A 6000-nucleotide genomic window follows, 5' to 3' on the forward strand; every position below is an offset into this window, starting at 1 on the left:
TCGAGAAAGTTTATTATGACAGTTTTTTCCAGTGTTTTCACTGATTTCATGGAGGAGCAGATTTGCAGAGGTTCCTATTCTACTATTCTGGAAAAGAATTGTTGACAGTTCATTAATTCATTCACTCATTCATATAATAACTGATGAATGGTTATTTTTTTCACTCAAGAAATATTTATTGTTATTCAATGTCAAAAATTATTAAATAGGAGTATACCAAGATTAATAAGGTAGGGTCACTCTCTCAGACAAGTCAAGTGTGCAGGTACAGAGGAAATAAACATTGGAAGTATATCCTGTTATTAAATAGTGTGATTACTAATGTAACAGTGGTATGAAAAGGATACATTGAAAGGGTAGTTGAGAAAGTACATCACTTTGTGGAGTTTTTACCACTCTGTGATAAATGCTGTAGAATAGGTGACAACTAAGCTGAATAAAGTAAGAGGAGTAAAAGCTGATCAAAGAAGAGGGCAGGCACACTATGTAGACAGAATGGTGTGAGCAAAGAACAGAAGAGAAAAAAATGCCTTGAAAGTTCATTTGGCTGAAGGATGGTATTAGAAAGTGTTTGCTGTAGAATATAGGGAGTAACCAAAAGGTTCTAAGGTTCTAAAGCAGAGTAAGTAATGGTAATGGGGTATTCAAGGCAGTGGCAGTGGAGATTGGGATAGGTATAGATGACCACTTAAGTACAAGATTGAGAGAACAGATGGAGCAATGTTTTCAGCATTCGTTTGTCAGCTTTCCTCCTTGTCAATATCATTGGTCAATATCCTTTGTAATATAGATGCTCTCATACTTAGTACAATAGCATAGATGTGCTTAGTGTCCCTTACCCCTAAATCATCAAAACTTGGGACAGCCAGACCCATATTAAGTTTGTGATCCGCTCAACCCCCTAACTCTTTTCCCCATATATGAGCACTTGTTCCCTCCCTTTGTGACTTTTGGTTGAAGAATGTGTCTGGAAATGGAGCTTAGGAGAGAAGAGGTGCTCAGACCATTTAGATGAGCTTCATTGAATTAACATTCCTTTTTTTTTTTTTTTAAGATTTTATTTATTTATTTATTTATTTATTTGAGAGAGAAAGTGAGAGGGTGAGTGAGCAAGTGGTTGGAGGAGCAGAGAGGGAGGGAGAGGAAAGAGGAAAGAATTTCAGGCAGACTCTGCAATGAGCAAAGAGTCCAATGCATGCCTTGATCAGACACCCAACTGACAGAGACACCCAGGCACCCCAGCATTCATTTTTAATTAACCACCGTAATATTTAAATTTTTAAAAACTACCTTATAGAAAGTATGGAAAAGGAAAAGATCCTACCACGGTAATGCAGTTTTTATTTACTCTATACATTCCTTTCAAATAATTTTCCTGTTTCTTTTTCCATATTAACAATATTTTCCATATTATCTTGAATCTGATCTTTATTACTGAAAGCTATAAACATTTTATATGCAGTCTTCTCTTTATGATATTTTTAGTGGATAGATTACATTTCTGCTAGAGCACATATTATAATTTAATCAAAAGGACTACCACTATCAGACATTTCTGTCAAACAAAGTGGTTCATTGTTCCAAGAAGACAAGATCACTAAGCAGAGAATTGTATATTAAAATTATTTATAATTTTCTGCTTTCAAAATAGAATTGTTACCTTTTAGAAGAAGCACCAAGTTCACTAGGATCCATGGATAGGAACATATAGCCTGGGGTTCTACTTGGAGAACAGAACACATCTCTGGTACTTTGGGAGCATTTTACCACACACATAGGTTTGCCTGGTGAAAGTCTAATTCAGCAAATACTGGATTTTGGCATGTAAGGGAAACATTCTCTTCTAGCAACATCCACAGCACTAGCATTTTAGACCATCACATTGATTTCAGCTTTCCTCTTAGGGACCTAGGTGGGTCTTTATTTCTCACAGACTAAAAGGAATCAAATGCCTCTGTTTGAGCAAAAAACATTTACTATACTAGGCAGTTATCTGCCACACTTTTCTCAAAGTTTATTTTATTTTATTCCCAGGAACACAGACTGTGGAATATGTCAAGCAGAGACCTGTGCACAGTGCTCAATACACCCTCATTACATGTAAAGCCTTATTCAATTTATTTTAAAATAAACTCATGCTGGGAAGGTCTATTTTCCTAAAGGGTGAGACATGACAATGATAGTAGCAGACAGTCACTTGTAGGTTCAGAAAGGAAAAAGTGATCAAATTACCCTGCCAGCTTTATTTATTAGATAATTAGCAGTTCTCTACCTCTATCAATTACCAGTCAGCCAAACAAGATGTAAGTTTCCTTTATCCAGTTCCCACAAACAAGGTTCTGTGGGACTCCACAAAAACAAGTCAGAACCTATCGTGTACTGCCTGAATAAACTACATCTTCAAAGACTTACCCTCCCTACAGAGGTTTGGGATGACCCAAGTACACAGTCCAGAGAATTGCACTTTTGTTGAGGGGAATGGAAGAGGTAAGTTTTCAAACTGAAAGCAACTTTGAGATCACCTAGTCCAGGGATTCTCAAATGCCATCCATTTGCCAGCCTAGGTAACTAGAAGAAAGAAAAGAAAGGAAGGAAGGAAGAGAAAGAAAGAAAGAAAAAGAAAAGAGAGAGAACGGAAGAAAGGAAGGGGAAAAGGAAGAGGAAAAGGGAAAAAGAAAAAGCCCTTATCACTGGAGCTTTTAAAAGTACGGGAAGTTCTAACATTGGGACAGTCTTAATGAGTGATTCTTCTGCTTAGCCATATTTGCAAATCAAAAAAATATAGTCCAATTTTCTCACTTTAAATGAGGAAATGGAGGCCTAAAGAGAATAACACTCAACCAATTATTGACAAAGGCAAATCAAAATTCCAAGTCCTGATTTTCCCATGCTATTACATTTTCTTCCTCAAACTATGATTACCAGCTAAGTGTCTTCTAAAACAAGGTTAGGGTTCACCAGAATAAGCTAAATAATCACTCATTTTGAGGGCAGAGCAGTGCTTTCCTAAATAAAGAAGACCCCAGTGACTAATTATTTAGGTACAGAATTCTCGTTAAAATGCCTTCTACATTTCCTGGAACTTTCACTATTAACTTAGGACAATCTCACCTACATGAGATGAAGAACATTCGGAGAAATTTGCTCATTTACTTAGCAAATATTTAAAAATAAGTTTAAGTACCTTGTAATATATCAGACTGTGCTAGGTCCTAGGAATATAGCTGATGAACAAAGGAGACAAAGTCCCTACCAAAATGGACCTTACAGTTTGGTGAGGATTAAGGATCATTAATGAGGCAATTTTCTATTTAGTATGGTGTTGTGGTGAGTGGATTATAGAGTGTAACCAAACTTTAAAAGCTTTTATACAATTACAACAGAATGATTTTGACTAACAATCATTTCATATTGATTCAAAAATGGTCAAAGAAAATAAAAGATAGGAATATATGTGTAAGTGGATATTATTATTGCAATTCAAATCACCCAACTAGTGCCTGAAGAGGTTGGCAAATCCTTTTCCCAAAATTGCAACTAGAAAACTGGTTCAAATTTTCATAAATATCCATTTCTGGGTCCTGGAAATGGACTAAAGGCAAACAACACATCGAGGAATGTTTATTCATTAAAAAGCTGCTCGACCTCTATTTAAGAACATAGGGTGGTTCCCATTCATTCCTCTTCTCCCCCAGCTCAGTCAGGGAGGTAATTTTGCCAGGGGGAGGCTACCCTTGAAAAGGAAGAGCTTCGCTGCTGGAGGGAGTTGACTTAATTTGGAGCAGAACATGAAAATTCCTGTTTGCTTAGGCTATCAGTAAAAGTAGCAGTACTGGCCATCAGCAGCTCTGCCAAGGCAGTCAATAGCTCTGATTGCCTGAAGCTGCAGTTCTAGTGGGGGAGGATAGTGTGACCAGAGATAATCCTGAACTTCAGCAGGGAGTTCTTGGAACAATGGTGTTATTAGTGACTGATTTCTCAGCTGAAACCACGGAGCCCAGAAGTGAGTACAATGACTTTCAAAATTCTTTAAAAAAAAAAAAATCAGTAAATAAATCTATATCCAGAAAAACTATTCTTCAAAAATGGAGCAAAACAGTATGCCTGGGTGGCTCAGTCCTTAAACAGCTGCCTTCAGCTCAGGTTATGATCCCAGGGTCTTGGGATCAAGGCCCGCATCAGGCTCCCTGCTCAGTGGGGAGCCTGCTTCTACCTCCTGCCCTCCCTGCTTTTGTTCCCTCTCTGTGTGTGTGTCTCTCTCTGCCAAATAAATAAATAAAATCTTTTTAAAAAATGGAGCAAAATATGCCTAGATAAACAAAGACTGAGATATGTGGCTAGCAGTCCAGCCTTGTAAGAACATTGAAGTTGTTCTTTAGAACTTTAGAACCAGAAGAACTGGTGTCCTCTGGAAATGACACCAGATGTTAAGGAGATTCTACAGAAAGAAATGAAAACCATTAGCAACCCATACAAATATTTTCTTCTTCTCTTAATAAGTTTGGATGATAACAAGGTTGGAACAATTCAAAAATGGAATTTGGAAAACCATTTGTTTACAGTGGTTTTCAGAAAGAATGGAATAATTAGGAATAAATTTAACAAAAGAAGGGCAAGTTCTAGATCTGGAGAATTACAATGAATTACTGAGATAAATATAGATGATCTAAATAAGTGGACTGAAACATAATAAAAAAAAATTTCTTACCATAAAAAATAAATAAATGGAAAGTCACTCCATGTACGTGGATTAGAAAATTCAATATTCCAAATCCTAGCAGACTTTTTTTTTTTTTTAAACTGACAACCTGATTCTAAGAGTTACATGGATATACAAAGACCTCAGGGTAGCCAAGACAATTTTGAAGAAAAAATCCCAAGACCTTATATCACTCAATTCCAAAACCTACTATAAATCAAGATGGTGTGATACTAGTGTAAGAGTAGAAATATATATCAATGGAATTGAGGGTTCAAAAATCCTTACATTTATGATCCATGGATGGTCAACAATTGTGCCAAGTCAATAGGGGAAAAAAGTCTTTTTTTTTTTTTTTTACAAATGATCTGCAACAGTAGGATACCTTTATGCAACAAATGATTTTAGACTGGCACTTCACACTGTACACAGAAATTTACTCAAAATTGTTTATGGGCCTAAATATAAAAACCAAAAGTGTGGTCTAAAAATATGAATCTAAAAATTATCAAATTGGGATGAATAATATATTGCCACTAGAAAATCCAGGAACACTCAAATCCTGCCTCATTCACAGTATCTGGGGAAGATAAAAACACATGGAACAACAGACAACATATAACATCATTTATGATGAAGTGGGAATGGGCCCCAAATCTGAATGACAAAAACTCTGGTAAACTAAAGGGGAGAGCCTGGAACTGAACCCTCTCTCTTTTATTGGCATTTTTTCATTTTAAGTGACAGACAACCTCATTCAAATGGGCTTAAGAAGAGATAATTTATTAGGTTGACATGAAAGTTCAAGGAGAGACCTGGCTTCAGGGGTGCTTTCCTGTGGCTCACCCTCTCTATTTCTGTCCATCCATGGCTTAACATATCCCTGTGTGTGGGCCCCGTTCTCAGGCAGGCTATCCTCCTACATTGAAGATGGCTCCAGAAATTCCCACATCACATTCCCCTGTCTCAAGGCCAGTGGAAAAGAACATTTCTTAACAGTCCTAGAAAAAGTATTATTAGTATCTGGTCCCCAAATCAAGCATTGTGAGTGGGACAAAACAATGCTCTGATTGCCCAGAACTGAGCCATATGCCTCAGGGGTTAGGAGTGCCACCCAAAGAACATGAATGGAGGATTGGAAAGGGTAGCTTCCCAGCCATAGACAAGGTAATTATTTCCAGGAGGAGAGTGGATGGGTCCTAGGAAGTAAAAATGCAAGAGGTTCATCACAACCTTATTCTAAGCTAATAAATTTCTACTTGCTTCATGCGAAAATAAAGCTAAAAAACATCCATCAGATC

Source organism: Mustela nigripes, chromosome 3, assembly GCF_022355385.1.
Source record: "Mustela nigripes isolate SB6536 chromosome 3, MUSNIG.SB6536, whole genome shotgun sequence".
Taxonomy (NCBI): Eukaryota; Metazoa; Chordata; class Mammalia; order Carnivora; family Mustelidae; genus Mustela; species Mustela nigripes.